General features: G+C 34.0%; 1 pseudogene; it reads left to right on the forward strand.

Moving 5' to 3' along the window:
- The first annotated feature begins 3811 nt into the window (after positions 1–3811).
- LOC125865650 (uncharacterized) lies at positions 3812–9953 on the forward strand (annotated as a pseudogene).
- Positions 9954–25588: the final 15635 nt, after the last annotated feature.

Genomic DNA, 25588 nt, shown 5'->3' on the forward strand with positions numbered 1-25588 from the left:
GTCCGGCTACGTGTGTATAATTTACTAACCCTTACCTTTACCTCATATTAGACATCATAATCGATGTTTGGCTTAGTTATTACTTCGCACCAATCGACACTAGCCTATTAGATAGTATCACACTAAATCTATGTTGATAATTCTTTTCTTGTTGATTACCTCCTTGGTCCGGCAAGTAGCAACAAGGCGAGTTCTAACGTTGACCACCGTTAAAAAGACTTCTAACCGAAAGAATTATCAATGCATGCAAAATACTAGTCAAGAATTGCTTATTTAGTAGTCATACTTTGTTAATTGATCATGGTTCCCACAACCTTAGTTGTGGATTTAGTTACTCATATTAGCAAGAACACAATTCATAATTGTAGATGAAGAAATCATGAAGTTACGTAAAGAGAATAATAAACCCAGAAAATTAACTTGAGTTGCAAAGCCAAAATCTTCAAAATGAACTTGGGAAATCAATATTTGCTAGGGCTGCAAATTAATCTCCAAAGTTACAAAGCGAAAATAGAATAATAGTCTCCAACCCCCAAAAACGAGGTTTACATGTCTTATTTATAGAAAACAAATCCTAAATAAAAAAGGAAACAAATTAAGGAAATTTTGTTCAAGTACGCGTCTTCGATCCATGAGACTGACTTATGGACCGTCGATGGATCTACGGTCCGTAAGTCCCTTCCGTCACTCAAGACTTAGAAAATATTTCAGCATCCAAAAATCAGCTTCTCTGAAGCAAACGACGGACCAACAACACGGACCATAGATCGACCTACGGTCCGTCAATCCCTTCCGTAACTCCATACTTAGAATCTTCAAAAATCAGGTACTGGAACCCTCGCAGTCTCACTCTACGGATCAACAGTACGGTCCGCAGATCAATCTACGGATCGTCAATGGGCACCGTGATTCCACACTTGGTCAGATTTTTCTGATTTGTCCTCAACACCATGCCTGCTGATCTACGGTCATCACCTACAGACCGTGAATGGATCTACGGTCCGTAAATGACCTCCGTGGATGCCTTTTTCTACATTTCCTTCAGCTGTCTCTAAACTTCCTCGCCTGAACACTTTTCCTGCAAAACATGATAAAACACATAAAAACCAATATAAAAAGGCCCTAGACATACGCAACTTGTAAGTGAAATGTATTAGAAATATCGTAAACTCACGGTATATCACAAAGCCAAGAAGATTCAGGTCCGCAAAATTCTTAAGGTGCTTCCTAACTCTTGGGAAAGCAAGGTGAATGCTATAATAGAGGCAAAAGACCTGATGACTCTTCCCATAGACGAGTTGATTGGGAATCTTCAGACGTATGAGCTAAACAAAAAGCAGGGAACTAACATGAAGGAAGGAAGGAAAGAAAAATCCATTGCTTTAAAAACTTCTAAGAATGAAGTAGGCGATGAGGAAGATTAAATGGCCTATATTACTAGGCGATTTCAGAAGATCATTAAAAGGTAGGGAGTTTTCCAAAAAAAGGCTTCCAACAGCAGGACCGCCACGACAAGTGATCTGTGTCACAAGTGCAGCAGACTTGGTCGCTTCATGAGAGACTGCCCAAGTCAGAAGCAAGAAACTCATGACACCAGAACTCTTAAGAGGGACCTGGTCCCAAACCATGCTCAAAGAAAGGCTCATGTTGATCAGGTAGTCAGGAAGGCACTTATTGTTTGGGGAAATAACACTAGTGAGTCAGAAAAAGACGGTGAGAATCATGAAGATGTCTCTATGATGGCGATTGAAGATGATGAAAGTATCTTCAACTCAATTTTCTCCTTGATGGCGAACTCCAATTAATAAAGAAGACTAAAATGAGGTAACTCTTCTTGACTTAAAAAATGATCTAGATACTCTTCATGTCAAAAAATTGAGGAAACTTGCTGCTCTTCTCATTGACTCCATTGTTAAGTGAACTTCTGAAAATTTGTTGATGAATGAGAAAATAAGTATGCATGAAAATGAGAACTCCACTCTCATAGCTCAAGTGTCTGAAATGAGCATAAGAATAGAGATCTTAGAAACTTGTGTCACTGAGACTAGTAGGGAACTTGGTCCCTCAGCAAGTGAAAAGAGAAAACTTAGTATCTTTGAGGAAGAGCTGGAAGAAAAGCTAAATGATTCTGAGTCTAAACTTACTGAATCCCTTGAAATAAACTCCCAACTTAGAAAGGACTTAAGCAGGATCAAGGAGGAGTTAAGCCACTCCTTAAAATGGGTTGACTCTTCTAGGATGTTTTCTAATCTGGCTAATCAGGGTTTCAATGGTAAGAAAGGGTTAGGATGCAAACCTATAGAGCCCTTTTTCAATCCCCATAGTAAGTATGTGTCTGCATCTGATAATTTCTTGTGTACTTATTGCGGTCGAAACGGCCACTTGAAAGATAAGAGTGAAAGTCTGAAAAGGATCAAAGATAACCATATAAAATCTGTCAAATGCATAAACAATGACAAAAAGGGAAAAAAGGGACCTGGTCCTCGTTATCATTTCAGTAAGAACACCTTGCCTCCCTGGACAGGAAGGTTTCTTATCAAGCCCTTTGATGATTATTGGGAACTCCGATTGAAGTGGGCTCCAAAATCTAACAAGTAACTCTTATGCGGAAGAGAGGAAGGAGTCAGTGATGGTACATAGACATCGGATGCTCAAGGTACATGACTGGAGACACTTCCAACTTCCTCTCTTTTCAAGTACATCAGGGCGGTGGTGTGTCTTTTGGTGGTGGAAAGAAGGGTTTATACTCATTACTAAAAAAGCTGATAAAAGAGACCTAAGAAAAGAGACCTCAAAAATAGGTTGCTAAAAAGAGACCTCATGAGGTCACTATTTGCATCTATAATTTTTATTTATTTATTTTTTAAATAAGAGACCTCATGAGGTCGATTATATATATAAAAAATTTAGTATAGACACTTATTCTAAAAGTTATTTTTGCTGCTACTTTGCCTAAAATATGCCATCTCACGAGGTTTCTATTTGTGAAAAAAAAAATTAAAAAAATTAGAGACTTCCTAAGGTCTCCTTTTTTTAGTCAAATTAGGTCTCTTATTTTAAAATATTATTGAATAAATTTGACTAAAAAAAGGAAAAAAATTAAAATAAAAGGCATTATTTATTTTTTTAACTTGGCACGTCTCTTTCCCACAATTTTATATCACCTAAAAATCCCAAACTTGTCTCTATCTCCCACGATTCTGTAGCTTCAGAGACGATATTGCCTCTCTGTTGAGCCTACCACCCGCCACTCACTCAGTTTGAAGCCCTAGTTCCGTCGTCGATTCGTGAGAACTCCATCTATCGATTTTGAACATGTAATTTTGGAGCTTTTCAGTTTTTAATTTGAAAAGTTGGAACAAATGCAGATTTTTTTTCCTTTTTTTCTTGATTGGTTGCTTTCTAGTTTGTTCTTGCGTGAAGAAGAATGAAAAAAAGAAGGTAACATGTTTTTCCTCTTCTTCAATGACAAAAAATACAGTGAATCATTTATGTTTTCCAATAATAGCAAATACATTTCGGACCTTAGCTTATCAAAATAGTTCTATGTACCGTAATAATACCACCAATTAGTGAGAGTATTATACATGGGAACTGTAGCTTATGTTTTAGTTTATGAAAAAAAAACTTTTAAAAGAGGTCTATGTACTGTAATAATACCACCAATTAGTGAGAATATTATACATGGGAACTATAGCTTATGTTTTAGGTAGAATGATATAATTTGATTTCTAGGTTTGTAAATTACTACTTAATTTAATGTTCAACAAAGGCAAATTTTGTGATATTTGTGTAGATGGACCGTAGTTGGATGTATAATGTGACTAATTTTGGTCAAAAGGGGCTAAGACCTGAATTTGTAGAAGGTGTCACTGGTTTTGTGGAGTATGTAAAGACACTAGAACCTTTTCAACGTAATAGTGTGATTAAGTGTAAATGTTTGAATTATGAAAAGCCAGATATTGTGGAGCTTCATCTCTATCGAAATGGGTTTAAAAAAGAATACACAGTGTGGACTAGTCATGGAGAAATTGATAATAGTTTTGATGTATTTCAACATTATGTTCCTGGTGAAAGTAGTAGCGCAGTGAATTCTAATGCAGAAAATTATAGAATGCATGGCATGGTTCAGGATGCGTTTGGGGTGCATTCTGATTTTGAGTCTAGTAATCAAGGTGAAGAAGCTCCTAATGCTGAATGTAAAATTTTCTTTGAACAATTGGAAGTTGCTAGTCGGCCTTTATATGAGGGGTGTCCACACTCCCAATTGTCTATTGTTCTTAGATTATTAAGTATCAAATTAGATTGGAATGTTCTTCAAAGGGCAATGGACTCTGCTATTGACCTTATGCATGATTCAGTTGACACAAATCTAAAGATACCTGATAATTTCTATAAGGCTAAGAGGTTGGTATCAAAGTTAGGATTGTCATCGATAAGAATTCAATGTTGTGAAAATGGTTGCATGTTATACTATAAGGATGATATTGATCTAGAATCGTGCAAGTTTTGTGGAAATTGTCGTTATAAATTGACTCCTAGCGGGAAGAAAGTTCCTATTAAGGTGATTCATTACTTACCTCTTATACCAAGGTTAAAGAGGTTGTATGCATCTAATAGCTCTGCTCCTCATATGAGATGACACCATGAAAATAGAAAACCACCTGGTGTTATGTGCCATCCTTCTGATGGAGAGGCGTGGAAGCATTTTGATAGAACATATCCACAGTTTGCAGCCGAACCACGAAACATTAGATTGGGTCTATGTTCAGATGGATTCACACCACATTTTGTTTCTGCTGCACCATATTCTTGTTGGCTTGTATTTGTAACACCATATAATCTTTCACCTGAGATGTGTATGACCAGTCCATATATATTTCTCAATTGTGTCATTCCTGGCCCACGAAATTCAAAAGTCTTGATTGATGTATACTTGCAACCTTTGATTGATGAGTTGAAGTAGTTGTGGGTTCAAGGGGTTGAAACATTTGATATGTCTCTTAAGCAAAATTTTAATTTGTGGGCTGCCTTAATATGGACTATTAATGATTTTTCTGCGTATGGAATGTTGTCAGGATGGATAACAACGGGAAGGTTAGCTTGTCCTTACTGTATGGAAAATACTAAATCATTCACTTTTAAACATGGTCGTAAAAATTGTTGGTTTGATTATCATCGACAGTTCTTGCCAATGGATCATGAGTTTAGGAGTATGAAAAATACATTCAGAAAGAATACTGTTAAACAGAGTTGTCCACCTCCAATCTTGACTGGAGAACAAGTTTGGGAAAGGGTTCAACACTTTCCAAAGGTCACAGAAGAACAATTGTACAAATTTGATAGGTATGGTCATGTTGCACATAATTGGACAAAACAAAGCTTATTCTGGGAGTTACCATATTGGAAGGATAATCTTCTTCGACATAATCTTGATGTCATGCAGATCGAAAAAAATTACTTTGATAATTTATTTAACACAATAATGGATGTCAATGGCAAGACAAAAGATAATGTTAAAGCTAGAATGGACTTACCAGAATACTGTAGGCGAAAAGAGTTATGGTTACAAGAGAAACAGAACAACAAGTTCTTCAAGCCTAAGGTTAGTTATTCATTTACATTGGATCAAAAGCGTAAAATATGTGAATGGGTCGAGCAGCTTAAGATGCCTGATGGACATGCTTCAAATTTGGGAAAACGTGTCGATATGGAGCACGGAAAATTACATGGTATGAAAAGTCAAGATTGTCATGTCTTCATGGAAACATTACTCCCCATTGCATTTAGTGGCTTGCCCGATAGAATTTGGAAACCTATGATTGAAATTAGTTTGTTCTTCAAGGACTTGTGTTCTAATACGTTAAGGGAAGACAACCTAGTTCAGATAGATCAAAGTATTCCTATAATTACAAATAAGTTGGAGAAGATTCTACCACCTGGATTTTTCGATGTGATGGAACATCTTCCTGTACATTTGGTGCATGAAGCACGCCTCGGAGGTCCGGTTCAATATAGATGGATGTATCCATTTCAGAGGTAAGTGTTTAACTCTTAATATTTTTATATCAATATTTTGTTAAAATCAATGATAATATAATATAATGTAGGACTATTGGCAAGTCTAAACGGGGCATGAAGCAAAAACATAGACTTGAAGGCTCAATGGTTGAATTCCATCTTGCTAGGGAGATAACTAATTTTGGTTCTTATTACTTCAAAAGTAATGTGCCATGCTTACGAAATAGACCCAATCGTCATGATGATGGTGGCGAGACTATGAAGCCACTATCAATCTTCAGTCAACCAGGCAAAGGTTAAAAAAAACGTACAAGGAAGAATCTTAATGCCTGGAGTTTAAGTCTGCATCGACACATGTCTTGTTGAATTGCCCACAAGTTAAACCATTTCTTGAGTAAGTTGTTGTTTTTGCACTAAAATATGTAATTACAAGGCAAAACAACTAACTCAATATCCATCTTCTTTGACAGCTACTTTGTGCATTTATATGGCAATGAAAAAGTGTTTGAGCATTTTTCAAAGTGATTTCAAGATTACGTAAGCCTTATAATATTTTCATAATACTATCATTATTAAATAAATATATATTTAATTGATGCTAATTTCCTACTTTTCAAATATTTATAGATTTATGACACAAAAAATGGTCAATTTGATCAATTTTTTAAGGACCTTTCTTGGGGACCCATCAAGATTTATTCAATGGACAAGTATCTTGTAAATGGTTTTAAATTCAATACTGAAGAATGCTCCAAATATAAAAAAAAAAAACTAACAATAGTGGAGTTTGGGTGAAGGGTGGTGATGGAAATCAAGATGGAGTTGATTATTATGGGGTGCTCAAGGAGGTTTTGGAAATGGAGTATTCTGGGTGGCCTATAAAAAAGATTGTATTGTTTAGATGCAAGTGGTTTGATCCAACCCCAAAAAAAGGTACGAGAGAAATCAAACAATATAATATTATTAAAGTAAAGCATACAAGGGAGTATGGATCATATGATCCTTTCATTATTGCACAAAATGTTAAGCAAGTGTGCTAAGGTCCTTATCCTTTGCGTCCAGATAAAGTGGATTGGTGGGTAGTGATTAAAACCAAACTCATGGGTCGTGTGGAAGTTGAAAACGTGTGGGATGTTGCATACCAGGATGATGATAGATCAAGTGTTCACCACACAATGGATGTTGAATTAGAAAATGATTTAGAGCATCCTAAACACATATTATAAGAGGTTGATATAGAAGAAATAACAGATGAAGGGGCAATTGAATCAATTAATGAGGAAGTGTGGTCAGATGAAGAAAAATGGTTAGAAGAAGAGGATGAGGATGGGGATGAGGAGGAATAGTAATTATATTGCATTGCTAAATTGAGTTGCTGCCTAGAGGTAAGAACAGGTCCATTCCTTAGGATTGTGTGTGTCTTTGGCAGATGGTAAATCGATTGTTGAATGATATCTTTGTTGATGAAATGATTTTCAGAGTCTGATTACATCGAGTTTTTAAAAATGTTTTCTTTCCACCAAAAGAGAAAAAGATTAATTCTAGTACTTGTGTTCCTTAGTCATTTTCCTTCACAGGCATCCAATTTGTTTAAATCAACTAACTCAATAAATGGTAAGTTCCCTGCTCTAATTTTTTGTTACTGATTTGGTTAAGAAGAGATGTATTTTTGATACATGGACATTTGTATTGTCTATGTTAATGTGTCTGATTGGCTAGTTTCCTAAGAGTTATCTGCCTTAGGAAATTATTAGAAGCATGTGCCCTTGCATTAGTTATTTGTCCTTGCATTCTATTTGTTTAAATCAACTAACTCAACAAATGGTAAGTTCAAAATATGAAGTATTGTCATTGTATCTACATACACTAATCTTGAATTAGGTAACTTGTTTCTGTGAGAACTTGAAATTTACTTATTTTTTCTTTGAAGTTGTTCTTATTTGAATGACATAACAAACATTTATGAACATAACAAAATACACCAGTAGTTAATTTAGTTTCAGCTTTAGTTAATTTTAATTGAGACTTTACTTGTTATGTAAATATCTAACCTTATTTGACTTGAATGTTTTTGTTACTAATTAGATGGCTGGTGGTAATAAGAATAAAGATATTGATAATGCCCCAAAAAGAAAGAAAGATGGTATGGTTAGTAGACGACTGATTGGGATACATAAAAGATCAGACTCCACAATATCTATCCACCAAGAGACACTCCGATACATTGCTATTCTAGGAAGACCGAGCCATATAATTATGTGCCTCCACATATTAATCCTCCTTCGACCTATATGCATCCACCATTGGAATATACTCAACTGCCCCCTAGGTACCTGTGATGAGGCCCACATCAGGGTATGCTACCTCACATGGATATAGTGTTTTGCCTCTAGAGGCTAACCGACCAACGTCTAGTTTCTCTCACACATTTACTCTCAACCTTCATCATCATCATCTACTTCACAACTTGGGATGTCGAGTCTTCGCCTTCAAGGTAATGGTTCTGAGCCTAACACTCCTACCTCAAATCAGTCAGCTACACCTGGTCAGGTCCTTACATAAGTTGGCGTGAGGGATATGCATAATATACTTGTCATTGAGCCTGATGGCTATACATAAGATTATTTTTTTTATTAAAAATCTTATGTTTATGATTATCTCATTTAATTGTCTTTATTTTAACCTGTAATTGTTTTGTATTACAGTTTCAATCCAGATGCTGTTGTGGGGATCATTTCTCAGGCAATCAAAGATCTTTATAGAGATGTTTTTTCGACTTGGGGTAAGATGCCAAGCAATCTCAAGAGACAAATTTTTTTGGAGTTCAGGGTATATTTAAATTTCTTTCTTTAACACTATTTAAATACTTATCTTCAATAATACTTATTAATTAAAAATTTATGATTTCATTGCAGAAAAAATGTGCTTGGCGTCCGGAACATGAGACCAAAATTTGTGCAAACTTTCACAAGAAAGTTGTGCATGTTCTCGCTAGTTTGTTGATGAAAACTCGTAAAAATAATAAGAATCCTAGGTGGATTCTATCAGAGGATTGGGAAAAATTACTTGTGCATTAGGCGAATGATCCAAGATTTAAGCAGATGAGTGAGATTGGTAAAAAGGCTAGATCATCTACTAAGGGTGGTTCTCTACACACAAGTGGGCCTCAAAGTCAAGGAAGTGTGAGGAGGAAATTGGTATGTATCATTTTTCTTTAAGTTTATATATTTTAGGTATTACTATTTAATTACTCTTGATTATAACTTAATTAGTTTTATATGTAGGAAAAGAAACTAGGAAGACCGGTAACTCAGGCTGAGGCATTCAAGGCAACACACATAAGAAAGAAGAAAAATCCCGAAGATCCAGATGTGTGGGTTGAGCCGCGAGCTGAAATGACATATGTAAGCCTCTAATTTAAAATAATAGTTACTTATTTTCTAAATTTATATTCTAATATTAATACCATTCAATTTAGAATCGATATCTTCAAGCTTTGGAGGATTTACGACAAACTCAGCCAGAAGAAAATTGAGGTATCCCACTTACTCAAGAACAGGCTGAGAGAGTGTGGTTAGACTTGATTGGTGGGCCGAGTAGATATGGATATGCCTATGGCATGCCGCAACAGACCTTTCGTGAATATCATTATGAGTTTGAAGGCCTAAGTAGTTCCTATGATGATGAATCGATGAAGAAAAATTTGGCTATAGAGCAAAAGATAGCTGAGCTATCTAGCCAAGTCGAAGACTCATGGGCTAGGGAAAGGTGGAGAGACTTAGAGTATGCGGGTCTTAAGGCTCAATTCGATGCATTACTTGCTTCAGGAGGGATTCCCCCTTGTTCCAATGATGTCACTTTCCCTCCTTGACCCTCTCAGTCTCAACCTACTCGATATCCAGTGTATGGTCAACAAAGAAATATGACAAATGAGTCTAGTAGTGATGAAGAAAATGAGGATCATGTGGCAAACACACTACCGCATTAGTGAAGTTTAGAGTTGTAATAGATAATCTAAGTAATTTACTTTATGACTTTTTTATGGGACTTATTTGTTTTGTAAATGCATTATAACATTGAAATCCTATTATATAACTTATGAATTTTATGGTTTTTCGTTCAATTTTGAATTACGTTGAAGGTGAGTTGCATATTGAGTTGATAAGAGAATATTTAGTAAATGTTGTATCAGTTGATTGTTGGAAGCTGTTTCAGCTTGATTTAGCTAATTAGAGAGGTATTGAATTAATATGACAAGTGATGAGCAGCTGCAAAAACAGTTACAAGCTGCCAGTTTTCTTCCAGGAAAAGACACCTCATGAGGTCTCTTTTTTGCCTTTTATTTTCTAGAAATTTCATAAAAGAGACCTCATCTTTTCTGCATTTTATTTTTTTGAAATGCAGTAAAGAGACCTCATGAGGTCTCTTTTCTGCAATTTGTTTTTTAGAAATGCAGTAAAGAGACTTCACAAGGTCTCTTTTTGGCAAATTCATTTTTTAGGCTATGAGAAAAGCAGCCTTGTGAGGTCTCTTTACGGATTTGTTTTTATTTCTTTCATAAAACAGACCTCATGAGGTCGCTGTTTATTTTTTCTTGTTTTAATTAAAGCAACCTCATAAGGCCTCTATTCAGAAATTTAAATAAATTTAATATACTGTATGGACCTCACGAGGTCTCTTTTTTAAAATATAAAATAAAAATAAATAATATAACAGTGACCTCATGAGGCCACCTTTATTAAAAATAAAACAAAAGTAAATTATGAAATTGCGGCCTAATGAGGTCTTTTTTTAAAAAAATCAGAAAATTTATTGGTGACCTTGTGAGGTCTCTGTTCGGCGACCTAATGAGGTCTCTACAAAAAAGTCACCTACATTATAGCGACCTACTGTTGAGGTCTCTTTTTTCAGAAAAGAGACCTCATGAGGTCTCTTTTTTAAGTCTTTTTTTACAGTTTTTTTAGTAATGACTTGATATTGGCAGAATTGGGAGGTCTGCTGAAAACTCTATAAACAATGTGCATTATGTACAAGGTTTAAAATTCAATCTACTGAGTATATCTCAAATCTGTGACAAGGGGAATGAAGTTTCTTTCATGGCTGACAAATGCTTGGTCACAAATTGCTCAACACAAAGAGTTGTTATGTTTGCTACCAGAGTCAAGAACATGTATGTTGCTAATCTTGATTCCATAGAAGGAGATGACCTATCATGCTTAAGTACACAAGCTGATGATGTTGATCTATGGCATAGACGACTGGGTCATGTGAGTAATTTCTTGTTGAACAAACTTGCTGCAAGGGACCTGGTCCGCGGATTGCCAAGGCTGAAGTTTACAAATGACAAAGTCTACGATGCTTGTGCCAAAGGGAAACAGACTAAGTCATCATTCAAAGCCAAGAAGGGTATCAGTACATCAAGACCTCTGGAGCTACTTCACATGGACTTATGTGGACCTATTCGAATTCAAAGCAGAGGAGGTAAGAAATATATTCTTGTCATTGTTGATGACTTTTCCAGGTTTACGTGGAATCTGTTCCTGCGCACTAAAGATGAGACAACTGCAATCTTGATCACCTTTGCAAAAGTTATTCAAGTGAAGCTGAACTGCAAAATAACAAGTGTTAGATCAAATCGTGGCACAGAGTTTAAAAACTCTCAGCTAGAAGGTTTTTGTGCAGAACATGGAATAAACCACAACTTCTCAGCACCAAGAACTCCTCAGCAAAATGGAGTTGTAGAAAGAAAGATCAGAACATTGGTGGAGATTGCCAGAACTATGCTGATTGATTCAGGGCTTGCTATGAATTTCTGGGCTGAAGCTGTCAAAACTACATGATATGTGACTAATAGGTATCTCATCAGATTTGTTATCAAGAAGACCCCCTATGAGTTGTTGAACAACAAAAAACCCTCAATTGCACACTCCAGGCCTTTTGGTTGCAAGTTCTTTGTGTTGAACAATGGAAAGGATGACCTAGGGAAATTTGACGCTAGAAGTGATGAGGGTGTATTTGTCGGTTATTCATCGACAAGCAAGGCATACAGAGTGTTCAATAAAAGAATCCTTTGTATTGAGGAAAGTATGCATGTCAAGTTTGATGAATCAGGAACACTGAATGACCATGGTGAAGACTATGAGTTTGAAGAGTAGACAGACCAACAAAGGAATGATCAGACTGCACAAGGAGAGGAATCTGGCGCTTCAGGAGAACCTGGTCCCTCAGTTCCATTAAAGAATGTCTTGCCTCCAAATCCTGAAGAAAGTGAAGGTGATTCTGATGCTGACAGAGATGAAGAAATTACCAGGAAGTTTGGATGGAAACATCAATCCTCCCATCTACTGGACAATCTCATTTCCCCTCTTAATTCTAGAATTCAAACCAGAACAAAATCAAGAAATCTGGCAGCATTTTCAATATTTATATCAACTATTGAGCCTAAAAACATCAAAGAAGCCCTCCAGGATGCAGAATGGGTAATCTCAATGCAGGAGGAACTTCATCAGTTTGAAAGAAGAAAAGTGTGGTACCTGGTCCCCAGACCAACGGACAGAACTATTATTGGGATTAGATGGGTGTTCAGAAACAAACTTGATGAGCATGGGATCATTACTAGAAATAAGTCAAGACTTGTGGTACAGGGTTACAATCAAGAAAATGGAATTAATTATGATGAGACTTTTGCTCCTGTAGCCAGAATGGAAGCCATTAGAATCTTAACAGCATTTGTCGCTCACATGGAGGTCAAATTGTTCCAAATGGATGTCAAGAGTGCTTTCTTGAATGGAACCTAAAAGAAGAAGTATATGTCAAGCAGCCTCTAGGCTTTGAAGGTGCTAACCTGCCTGATCATGTACTGAAATTGGACAAGGCTTTGTATGGGTTAAAACAGGCTCCCAGAGCTTGGTATGAATGCCTGTCAAAGTTTCTTCTCACTAATGGGTTCAAGAGAGGTAAAATTGATAATACATTGTTCTTAAAATCCAGAGGTAAGAAATTGTTAATTGTGCAGGTATATGTGGATGACATCATATTTGGAGCTACTTCAGACCCACTTTGCAAGGAGTTCGTTGATTTGATGAGTAGTGAGTTCGAAATGAGCATGATGGGGGAACTAACTTTCTTTCTAGGCTTACAGATCAAACAGTCCTCTCAAGGCACTTCAATTTGCCAAGAGAAGTACATCAAAGAGCTACTCAAGAAATTCAATCTGCTCGATGTAAAAGTGTTAAATACACCCATGAGCACAAGTGTAAAACTTGATGTAGATGAATATGGTGTAGAGGTAAATCAAACCATGTACAGGGGAATCATAGGATCACTTCTATACTTGACTGCAAGCAGGCAATACATCGTTTTCAGCGTAGGGATGTGTGCAAGATTTCAAGCGGCACCAAAGGAGTCTCACCTGAAGGCAGCCAAATGTATCTTGAGATACTTGAAGGGAACTCAGGACTTGGTCCTCTACTAGCCTACTGGTGACTCTTTTGATCTTATAGGTTATGTTGATGCTGATTATGCAGGTTTTCTGGTTGATCGAAAAAGTACATCGGGTATGGCACACTTCCTACGATCAGCCTTGATTTCATGGGGAACAAAGAAGCAAAATTCCGAGGCATTGTCTACTGCAGAGGTTGAGTATGTGGTTGTTGCATCATGTTGTGCACAACTAATGTGGGGTAAGCAGCAGCTGGAAGACTTTGGTGTACTCACAAAACTATTCCTCTCATTTGTGACAACAATAGTGCCATGAACATAGCCAAAAATCCTGTCCAACACAAATGAACAAAGCACATAGATGTGAAACATCACTTTCTAAGAGACAATGTTGAAAAACAAAATGTGGTGATGAGGTTCTGCAAAAATGAAGATCAGCTGGCTGACATCTTTACAAAGGCTCTAAGTATATAATCCTTCATCAAAAATAGGATGAGGCTGGGATGCACAAAATCACATGATTCCTTCCCAATTTTGTACAAATTTCTCATTTGCTGACTATGCTAAGGAAGACATATATCTATACTTGTTTTAATGTTGGTCATAAAAGGATTCATCTTAGGTACCTTAATGCAGGTATACACTCATGGTATGTCTAGCTGAAGGGATGATTTAATCACACTAGGCAGGGTTGCAAAGTAAATGGGAGACCTGGTCCTCATGAGGTTAGTATTACTTATACTACACTGTCTTAATTGTCAACGTCACTGGCACGTGTCTGTACCTCATTCATCGTGTCAGTTTCAAGCGTCTTTTCATTTTTAAATCCATCAGTCGCTACTATTAGGGATCCGATACCCTTCTAGCTTTTCTCTATAAAATCCACAACTAAGTGAATCGAAATTCATTGTCCTTCTACATATTTTCTTGCTACACGATTTACTAATTCTCTTTCAGAATCTGTTGTTCAGTTTCTTCAATAATGTCTAATTCTAATTCTTCCTTAAAGACTCCACTTTCCCAAGAAGTTGAAAACCCTAGTTCATTCGACTTTCCATCCCTACCTCTGAGGAATCTCCCTCAACTCCAGTCTGTGGGAGTGGTGAAATGGCTAAGTCCTACACTCCTCAGACCGAAGTCTTGGCCTCCCCTGTTCCTCCCTTAGACGAAGTCTTGGTCTATTCCCCTACCTTAGTGGTGTCTGGTGAAAAATCTCAGAATTCAGAGGCTCAATCTGTGGCGAAACTTGGTGCTGAACTTTTCTCTAAAGAAACCGAGGTTGAGTCAATGGTTGTGTCATCTACCATATCTGAAAGATTGTTTGACGGAGATCTGCCAGGCGGAAAGGGTCCAAACTCGTGTATTCTAATAACAGGGGAAGAACTAGTGACTGTTCAAATTCTAGCCTCACTAAGAGGGGATACTCAACCCACATTGTTGGACCAAGAACTCAGGTCGGCGGATCAGGTCTCACACAAAAGTCAACATGTGTTTGACCAAACTCCAATTCCTTTGGGTGTTGAGGATGATGAGGAGGAAGAAGAAGAGCCTCAACTAAGATGGAGAAGCAGAGGTGTGCGACGAACAAATCCCTCACAAATTAGGGTTAATGAGTTAGAAACTATCAACATGTTATCTAAAGATGTATCTCCTACTACACGCACAACTAGTGCAGAGGAGAGAAACAGAAAGGGAAAGGGAAAGCTTGTCAAAACTCATCTAAAGGGTGAAAATAAGAGGTATGGAACGAGAAGTGTGACTCAAAAGGTTCTAGGAAATGCTATGGAGGCAAATGCTGCTCAAACTGAAAGAATAAGGAAAAGAAGACAAAAGGGCTCTCTGACTGTAGAACCTATATCTATTCCTATGCATGTTGACGACAGTGAGACCCAATCCGATGATATTATTAGGGCTGTGGCAAAACGAAAAATGGAAGCTGAGGATGAAAGGGTGAAACTGAAAGGAACACAGAAAAGGGCAAGAAAGTCTCCTGCAAAGAAGGAGAAAGTGACAAAACAAAAATCTTTTGAAAAGAAGGAAAGAGTGAAGAAGAGTGTGGATGCACAACCCGTAAAGGGACCTGGTCCCAGGATTCAAACTCAAAGGGAAGAAAAAAGAGATGACGAGGGAGGAGAGAATAGGAAAAATGGAACATCAAAAAGTGTTAAATGGCAGAGTCTTTGACACTGGCATTGTAACAAAGTTTGGTATGACAACCTTGTTTGATGCTGTCACAATTCAAGAATTGAGTCAGCTGTTTGAACCACCTGCTCCATATCTACATGAACCCGAGGTACGTGAGTTTTTCTACAAAATGGAACTGTTGGAAGATAGAGGAATCACAACCATTGTCAAGGACATTAACATACTACTGGATGAGGAAACTCTTGGGATCATTCTGGGGTGCCTGTAAAAGGAGTTAGAACCATTGAATGATGTAAACCATCTGGGGAGTTCACCAAACTTGCCACCAAGAGAGGAGAAATTAAGCGTACAGGGATGCCCAAAAAGCTTCTTAAAGGGGAATATTAGTTGGTGTTCAAGTTCGTTAACAAAATGCTCGTGCCTAGGACTGAAAAACGTACAGTGGCATCTGCTGCTGACTTATTTCTTATGGAGAAGGTGGTTGAACTTGAAGAAATCAACCTTCCTACCATCATGTTGGAGCACATGCACAGAGTTATGACCTGGAAACAGGCTAAGCATGGCATTCCATATGGGTACTTGCTGAACCTTGTCTTCAAAAATTTTAAGGTACCAGTAGGAAAGAGAGTACTAGGTACCACCAAACAGATGTTCACTAAGGCCACTTTACTGGAATGTGAGTGCATGGAGGGACCAACTAAGGGCAGGTATCAGGTAGCAGCAGTTTTGGAACAACCGGCCACTCTCAAACGGGAAGTGGATGATCTCACCCATCTTCTGAATGACAAGGAAGTTAAAATTACTAAACTCAAGTCTGAACTTCAGAAGGCAATATCTGGGGGACTTGGTACCAGTCATGCTAACGAAGAGGTGCTGCAAAAATTGAGGGATTAAAATGCACTACTGCTGAAGACAAATGCCTCACTCAGTGAGGAGGATAAGGACCTCAATAGACAGATCATCAAGGCACATGAAGATGCAATTGAGCGCATGCTGCTATTTATGCGTACCCTCTCTCCCTTTCCCCCTATGTCCTAAATGTGTCTCCCCTATAATTATTTTCGGTTTGTTCACTCTTGTACTCTGAATCCTTATGTGGCTTTATGTTTTGACTGTATGACACTGGTTAGTATCTATGATATGATGGTCTCTATATTTTGTGCCCTGTTCCTGTGTGGCTTTATGATCTCTTATTGCTCTTATACTCATGTTATGTGTGGCTTAATGCCCTGAATTCTTCCTTGCCTTACATTTTTACTTGGATATGTTTACTGCTTCCCTTTTTAGTGATGTCAAAAGGGGGAAGTTTTGTGAAATTAGGGGGAATTGTGCATGCAATACCAGGTGCAATATTAAGGAGGAACTAATTAAGGGGGAATACCAGTTCCCATAATGGTGCAGGTGTAATATTAAGGGGGAACTGATTAAGGGGGGAATACCAGTTCCCATACTACTATTTGAATGAATGTTGTTGCTCTCATGAGATGAGTTATGCAGGTTGTTTGTCATCATCAAAAAGGGGGAAATTGATAAGTACTTATGCTCTTAGATGTTTTGATGATCTCCTCACAAGTGCAGGGACCTGGTCCTCTGCCGAGTATGAATACTCGTCCGTTTGTCAAAATGTTGTACAGCTGTAACAACTGTCCGTGTCAGGGAGTTGGTGAATCTGCAGAGTACTTCACCAATCAGAAGCGACGAGGTTGTTTGTATGTTAGGTAATAACTCTTCATAGTATATATCAAACAACAAACAACATGATGTATTCATTCATTCAAAGAGAGAAACTTTCAAGCTTCAAAGCAGCAAGGGACCTGATAGAAGTGCTTCTATTGCTTTCTGTACCAGCTGTATTTTGTATGCTTGTAATAGTGCTTACATTGTAGGATTTGTTTCGTTGTGATAAGAAACGTTTCAACTTGTGTGAATCATTGTAAGTTTTGTGTTAGAGTTAACTTGGTTCTTACTCTAAATATACATTAATCGGGATAAGATTAGTATAGTGGGTAGTGTGGTATCTACTCTAGCTCGTCTAAGTAATAGGATGTGTTACTTAGAGCTGGGATTAGCAGGCTAATCTCGGTTTGTAACTGGCTTTTACTTTTGCTTGAGAAGATTAGTGAAAAGCAGTTCTAAAGTCCTGACAGGCCAGGTCGTGGTTTTACTCCCTTGAGCAAGGAGGTTTCCACGTAAACTCTCTTGTCAATTGCACTTGTTCTTTACTGTTTTAGTTTCAACTGTGCTGAGGACCTGGTCCTATTGACACTGGTGAACGCATACATTCCAACAAGATGAAACTTAACACTTCCATCATTATCTAAGAAGTTACATAAAGGAGAAAGTGGAATTGGCATATATAAGAATCGTATTTTATTTTATTTGTTTTGCAGAAATGATCGCTTATTGCTTTAAAATTGGAATTTTCTTTTGCAAATGAAGAGTTTAACACTAGTAGGGGTAGATTTGTCATTTTATATATTTTTTTAAAATTAGTAATAAATAGATATATAGAAAGAATTGTTACAATAAAATCAAAATAACAGAGGTAAGCATAATATCATAAATTACGAAAAAAATTTGTGTAATTGAGCGAAATGTTTAGGGAGGTTTGAAATTATCCTTTATAATTATTTTCACATGATTATGGTTAAGATATAATACCAACCAAACAATAATATATCAAGTGGCAGGTGGAAAAGTACTTTGATCCATCTAAATCTGATTCAATCAATATTGCAAAATGCTTAGTAAGGTACAACTCTGTAGAATCAATAATTTCATCTAAATAATAGTAATAACAACAACAATAATGTATTAAGTGGCTAGTGGAAAAGTACTTTGATCCATCGATTCAATCAATATCACACCACGTTCATTAAGGTATAACTCCGTAGAATCAATAATTTTCATCTAAATAATGGTAATAACAACAACAATAATTGTTCAAGTGACCACGGGAGAAGTACTTTGATCCGTCTAAATCTGATTCAATCAATATCGCACAACGCTCTATAAGGTACAACTCCGTAGAATCAATAACTTGCATCTAAATAATAGTAATAACAACAACAACAATAATATATCAAGTGGGTTTGAAAAAATGTTATTTGAAATACAATTTTATTTGTTTTTACTTGTTACTTTAGATTTTAATAGGAAAAATTAATAGAATATTCAATTTAAGACTTTAATTTACATAATGTTAATTTACTCTTTTCATTTACAACATTATCATTTTAATTACAAACCTGACAACTTAATAAATATACATATCTTTATACGATTTTTTTACCTATTTTTTAGCTTAGTGGGCTGATTTTATGTGTTTCATAATTTATTATTTTTACTTTTTTTATTTTCAATCACAACTATAATTAGTTACATTATTTTTGCCTTTTTTTTTTTTCCTCTTTCTTACTTAATACAATTACACTTCTAAATTTTTTTCTCTTTCTCTTCAATTACGTTTTTTTTTTTTTTACTTTTAGAATAATATAATGATAAAAAAATATATGATATAGAATGGTATAACTTCTTGTTTTTCTTGATATTATTTAAGTGCAAAATTGGTATATATATAGTGGTAAAATTATGAAATAGAATAGTATAAACATGTTGTTTTTCTTGGTATAAGTTATCTGCAGATAATATATATAGTGGAAATTAGGATATGGAATGGCATAAACATGTTTTTTTGGATATGAATTTTTTAATATTGTATACATTATGGTGATAATTTGGTGTACATTACAATTTTTGACATACCGTATTTACTTTGGAATTCTCAATGACAATTATAGTTGAATATGATTTTTTTACTTATAGATCCTATTTTTTAGGATGCACGTTTCTTTCTCTCNCTAGCTGTCAGAATTTTCATCTGAGCACGACTTCTAAGAAGGTTGACCAAAGTCAACTTTTCAAGTCATTACATTTTTTCAATTCTAGTGCTGATTTTTAGAGGAGAATTTATTGCCTAATTAATAGGATTTCTACCATTTAATACATTCCTTATTTGATACAATTACTCTTGAATTTGTTCTTCTCTCTCTCCATTTTTGTTTCAATTCTTTTATAAAAAAAAAAACCAATTTAAGTTCCATTATATAAGTACCAATATATGCATAGTAATAAAAAAAAACATTTGCATACCCTAATAATAACCATTTGCATACCACAATAATTATTTATGCATACTAATTTGTATATCAATAATAGAATTCTTTTAGGTAATATTGTAAAAAAGAAAATATGAAATCTTATTATTGTGTCAATTGATGTACAATATGATTTCAATATATTTTTTTTTATTTGTAAATATCATTTTACTAGTATATAGTTTGATTCTTTAAAACGGTATACATTATGGTATAGAACTTGAAATTACACTATAACTATATGACACTATTTACGAATAGCATTAAAAATTTATAATATAAAAAATGTACCATATAATAATACTAACATTTGTACTATATAATATACCAACAATTATTGAATTTTACCCCATATCAAAATTGTACCATATAATATACCAACAATTATTGAATTCTACCCCATATAATATACCAATTTAGTTGATATTTCGTGCCTCTTTTTTTTTCAAATGACATTTAATACCACAAGGAAAACCAACATAAATAATATAACTAATTACATCATATGATTAAATATGATTCTGAAAAAAATGTTTAATAAACAATCAATAAAATTCAAATCCGCTAATAACATTCAATTAGATTATGAAAAAAAAAGTTATAACAATAAAAAAAAAAAACAGCTCAACAATGCTAATCCTCATATGGATAGTTAGTACAAGTTTTGGTATTTGAATTTTTTTTTAAAAAATGGTATTTGTGTCACATATCACTCCTTCAATCTTGAAATCCACATACCTTTCTGCAATACATTTCAAAAAAAAAAAAATTAAAGAACCTACTAAACAACCGTTGTAACAATCAAATTTGAAATACACAATCATATTATTTTTACATCACCAAAAAAAAATTATATACGTAATGGTGTATAATATGGTTAAAAATTGGTGTCCACTTCATTATTCTTATAATGAAATTCGAACACCAACTTATAACCAACTAATATAACATTAATTTATGAAGATTGATAAAGATGAACATGATTATATGTTACAATCCAACTATGCATAACACCATGATTATATGACTAACACATTATGGTGACAATTTGGTGTACATTTCAATCTAATATATAATGTATGATATACACCAAACATTTACACCACAAACTAACCAAAAGTAACTAATTTATTTATATAATAAATTTAATTAAACAATCAACTAAATGCATAATACCATCATATAATATCTATTTTTTAAAATTTACACATTAATTATAGTGTACTTGAATGGTGTACATTATGGTGTATAATTTAATATGATAAATAATACATATTTTAAACCAATATTACACCATGGTCTTACCAAGAATTTTATCAAGTTATTTTGGATAACCAAATTAATTAAAAAGTGAGTACATTACTATTTAACATTGATTTCCATATTAATATTGTCATTAAACAGTGGTAAATTTATAGAATTCGAGTTATATTAGGTATTAATCTTGGTTTTGGTTATATTTGCAATCCTACAAATCATAATACCATAATCTACAAATCATACGAAATGTTCGTTTTAACAATTATACAAATAACATTAGTGTCATGAATGATTCATCAAAATCAATTTACAAATAATAAAATTTTCATGATTAACCACAACAAAAAAGCATTAAAAAGAGATTTTTCAGCCACTGAAACATTTGTTTTTTTTTTTTTTGAAAAATCAAACTATATAATCTTACAAAAATAAATCATAAGTAATTTTAAAAAAATGATACATACCAGTGATATCTACTGAATTAAAACGGACACGTTCTTTCTTTCAACCATTGAAACGACCTTAAACAGGAGATAAAGACTTTGTTTTTTGTTACAATACGTTGTTTTGAGATATGAGAGAGAAATATTAGGTAATGAATATTTGTTGAAGGTAACTAAATTGGAGTAAATTAAGGAATTAGTATCTTATTTAATATTGAATGATGCGTTGCTTCTTTTTTTTTTTTACCATTTTTTAAAATTTATTTTTATTTTGTTATATTTTGTAAAGATTTTTATTTTGTTTTATTTTGTAAAGATTTTTATTTTGTAAAAAATTATTTTGGGGAGAAATCGCTGCTCGGGCAACAATTTAATCAATTTTTTTTAAAAAAAAATTCTTTACTAATTAAAAAAAAATGGTAAAAATCGATACCAGGCAGCGATTTAATTCAAGTTGCACTTTTTTCAACTCTAATTCTCACAAAATTGTGCTATACAAAAAATCTCAAATAGTGATTACCGAAATATTTTTTTTATTTATTACTACTAAAAATCTCTTAATTTTCACAATAAATATTTAAAAATATATATTTGAAAATTGTGTGACATAGCACAACTAACAAGTAAATAAAAAAGAAATTGTTGAAAAAAAATGTCACAAATTAATAAAGGAAACGACTACACAGTTGTTTGTCGTTGGGACCATGCTTTACCTTTTTTGATCCATCTAGAAATTTCTGGTATTTTTGGTATTTTAGCTTCAAAAAGTGACCTTTTTGGCTTCTTTGTGGCTTGATGATAAGGATTTTCAGGGATGGATGCATCATTGCTGGTATTGAGTTCAACTTAATCCGATGCTTTTGATGTAAAAGACAATTTTTTATGTAAAAGTTTACTGAATTTGTAAAAAATAGTAAGTCTGAACATGTAATTTTACAATAGGCTCAAAGTGATTTTAAAAAAAAAAAATTAAAACCCAACAACAACAATAGTAACACAAACACAATGTGGTGCGAAGAAAAAACATAGATCTTTCGAAACTTCATACACAAAAAAAAAAAAAACTATAAATCGCAAAGGTATTATTAATTATTAACACACATTAAACCACATTAATAAATAAAATAAAAATAAGAATTTATAATTACGAGCATGTGAAGATACAAAATTTTAATACAAGTTATTAAAATTATTAAATCATAAGTAAAAATTTTACTTCACCACCCCCCCCCCCTCCCCCAACCCAATTTCTTTTCCTATGTATAATTACAACTTTATTGCCAAAAATAATCGAGAGTGGGCCAGTTAAAATATTATAAAAATAATTAAATAAATTTTTTAAAAAAATAGTATGATAATTTTTTTATTGTAAATTTTTTACCCTTCAAACTAACAATCCTTTTTTTAATTATTGTTATTCTTATTATTTATTATTTGGCGGCTTACTCAACTTTTTATCAATTACTTATACGGACAGCTTACCAATTACCGCAAAGGGCTTTTATTGATTATATATATATATATATATAAAAAAATCAATAATATTCATGGGGCCGTGGAATTGGATTGGGCAGACTGGAAAAAAGTTGATGGGTTGGGGATTTATTTTTATTCCATAGGAAGATACCACGTAATAAGAAGTAGAAGTAGTAAAAATGTTAATTTTATAAATGGTAAATATTTTTTTAATATAGTATATTTATGTAAGTATTCCTATTCTTAATCAAATAGATGATGAGTAATTTTAGGTTTGGCAAACATAAAAATAATATTTGTATGTTATAACTATAGTTTGCATAATTGCGCTCCATAACAAATTTTATATTTGCTATGTAGCTATTAATTTGTATATTTCGGTATTCATTCCAATTGTATTAGTATATATTTGAAATTTGTATACAAATAAGAAACTAGCTTGGTTGTAAGTTGTATAAGTATATGTATTTTTGTTGTGATTTTCAGTCGTATATGTATATGTGTATTATATGCATTTAAATATAAATCTGTATATGTATATGTAACTGTATTGTTGTATACAAATAGATTTGTATATAAATCTCTCTCTCACTTTATACAAACTCACATTATACAAAATACAATTTATGTATAATTTGTGTTTGTATAAATCAAGAAAGAGAGAAAGGCAAAAGAGAACTAGGCTGGGGAAGATTTGTATTGTATAATTACAAGTGTATAGGATGAAGAGATACATATTTGTATTTGTATATACAATTTTCTCTCGCTTTATACAAACAAAAACACAATTTATACACTTGTGTTTGTATAAAGTGAGAGAGGTGAGGGAAAGTGGCGAGCGAGATTTCTGGGGAGAGAGGCGAATGGAAAAGTGTTTGCTACGAATTAGAATTAAATGAAACTGTGGTTATAACATTTATTTTTGAATTAATAGTTTGTTATTTCATACAATTTTTTCATAGATGAATGAGGAGTATATTTGAACTTTTTTCTTTTAATCCAAAGGACCCATTGGGTCTTATTTTTTAGAATAACTTACATAAATCTCATGGTTTTAATATGAAATTACAATCTATTTCTCATTAGTTTGTAATTACAGTAATCCCTTAAAAAGTAACACAAATCGGATACATAATATGTAGCTTGGATACCTTAAAGAGTATCTTGGATACATTATAACATAAACCGGATACATAATATGTAGCTCGGATACATTAAAAGCTAGCTCATATACATAATATGTAGCTCGGATACATTAAATATTGGCTCGGATACATTAATATGTAGTTTGGATACATTAAAGAAATAATGAATTTTAGAGGTTTTTAGAAATAGAAGGGGATATTAGAAATAAGGGAAACATAAGATGTATATTTCAGTAATTTTTTCTATTTGGTATTAAATAAGTGATGATATTTACAAAAGTGGGTTAGCCTAAAGTCCTAAAGCCCACTAACAAAATCCGTAACAGTAAAAAGAAATATTGTTTAATTCGATAAACATTTTGTTTAATTTCCTCATAAAGATGACTCCCTATTATTTTGGACTAGAACACATATTTCTATGAGGAATTACTATAAGTAGCTATAATTTGGGTTATGATTATAAATAGTAGATATAGTTTGCCTAATTATAATTCATAACAATAATTTTAGAGAGGAGAGCTGAAATCGAGACAAATAGAGAATAGAGACGAGCATGGTGTATCTCATATACAATTTGTATCTTAATTGCAATTGAGTCCACAGATTATACTATGTGTCTTTAAGAAATTTAATCCCCTCAAGTACCCGAGGTTGCAGATTAATTCCTTCCAAGATAAAACGGATTAACCATTAAAGAAGTAGCGGTACCTCAAACTTCAATAATCTCAACGAACTCAAAATGACAACAACGAATCACACACAGAGACACGATCGATTGATTTTATTTTGGAAGAAATGTATGCAAGAGAAGGGAAGAATTCGATTTAGAAAAATGGGAGAAAACCTCTCCATTTATAGCCAACAAGGGGTGAAGGTCACAACTCTTTGGAAAGAAGACAACCTTTCAGAAAGGTCACAACATTTTGGAAAAGGCACAACCTTTCAAACGGTCACAATCCTTTAGAAAGGACACAACCTTTCATAAAGGTTACAACTCTTCGGCATAATCACAACCCTTCATTTCCTGTTCACACTTTTAAAACCCAACAATTAGCTCCTAACTAAACTAAGGGATTTACATAAGTTCCCTTTTTTTTTAATTTATATTTTCCATTGTTCTTTTTTTCCCTTCCTGAAGGGCCAGAATAATTTTTAAATCTTTCATGTATGTTGGTGGTTGATACAGTTTTTAGTCGAGTTACATTTTCTATTTGATTCAGTGAAGCACCATTTGATGTCGTGTTCAGAACACGTTTATGTACTTAGGCTTTGTGCTGAATATGGTGGTTCTGTTTTCAAACCTTTTGTTGAAGCTAGGTACAATATTGTTGAACGAAATACAGTCAAACTTCTCTATAATGGTGTCATTTGTCTAGAATTTTTTGTTGTTGTTGTATCAAGATGTTGCTATAGAGAATATATAGTGTGTAACCTAATATGAAAAATCAAGAATTACGCCTTGCCTTGTATCAGGTTATGCACATCACACTTCCATTGGAAC

The sequence above is a fragment of the Solanum stenotomum genome, chromosome 5 (genome assembly GCF_019186545.1).
Source record: "Solanum stenotomum isolate F172 chromosome 5, ASM1918654v1, whole genome shotgun sequence".
NCBI lineage: Eukaryota > Viridiplantae > Streptophyta > Magnoliopsida > Solanales > Solanaceae > Solanum > Solanum stenotomum.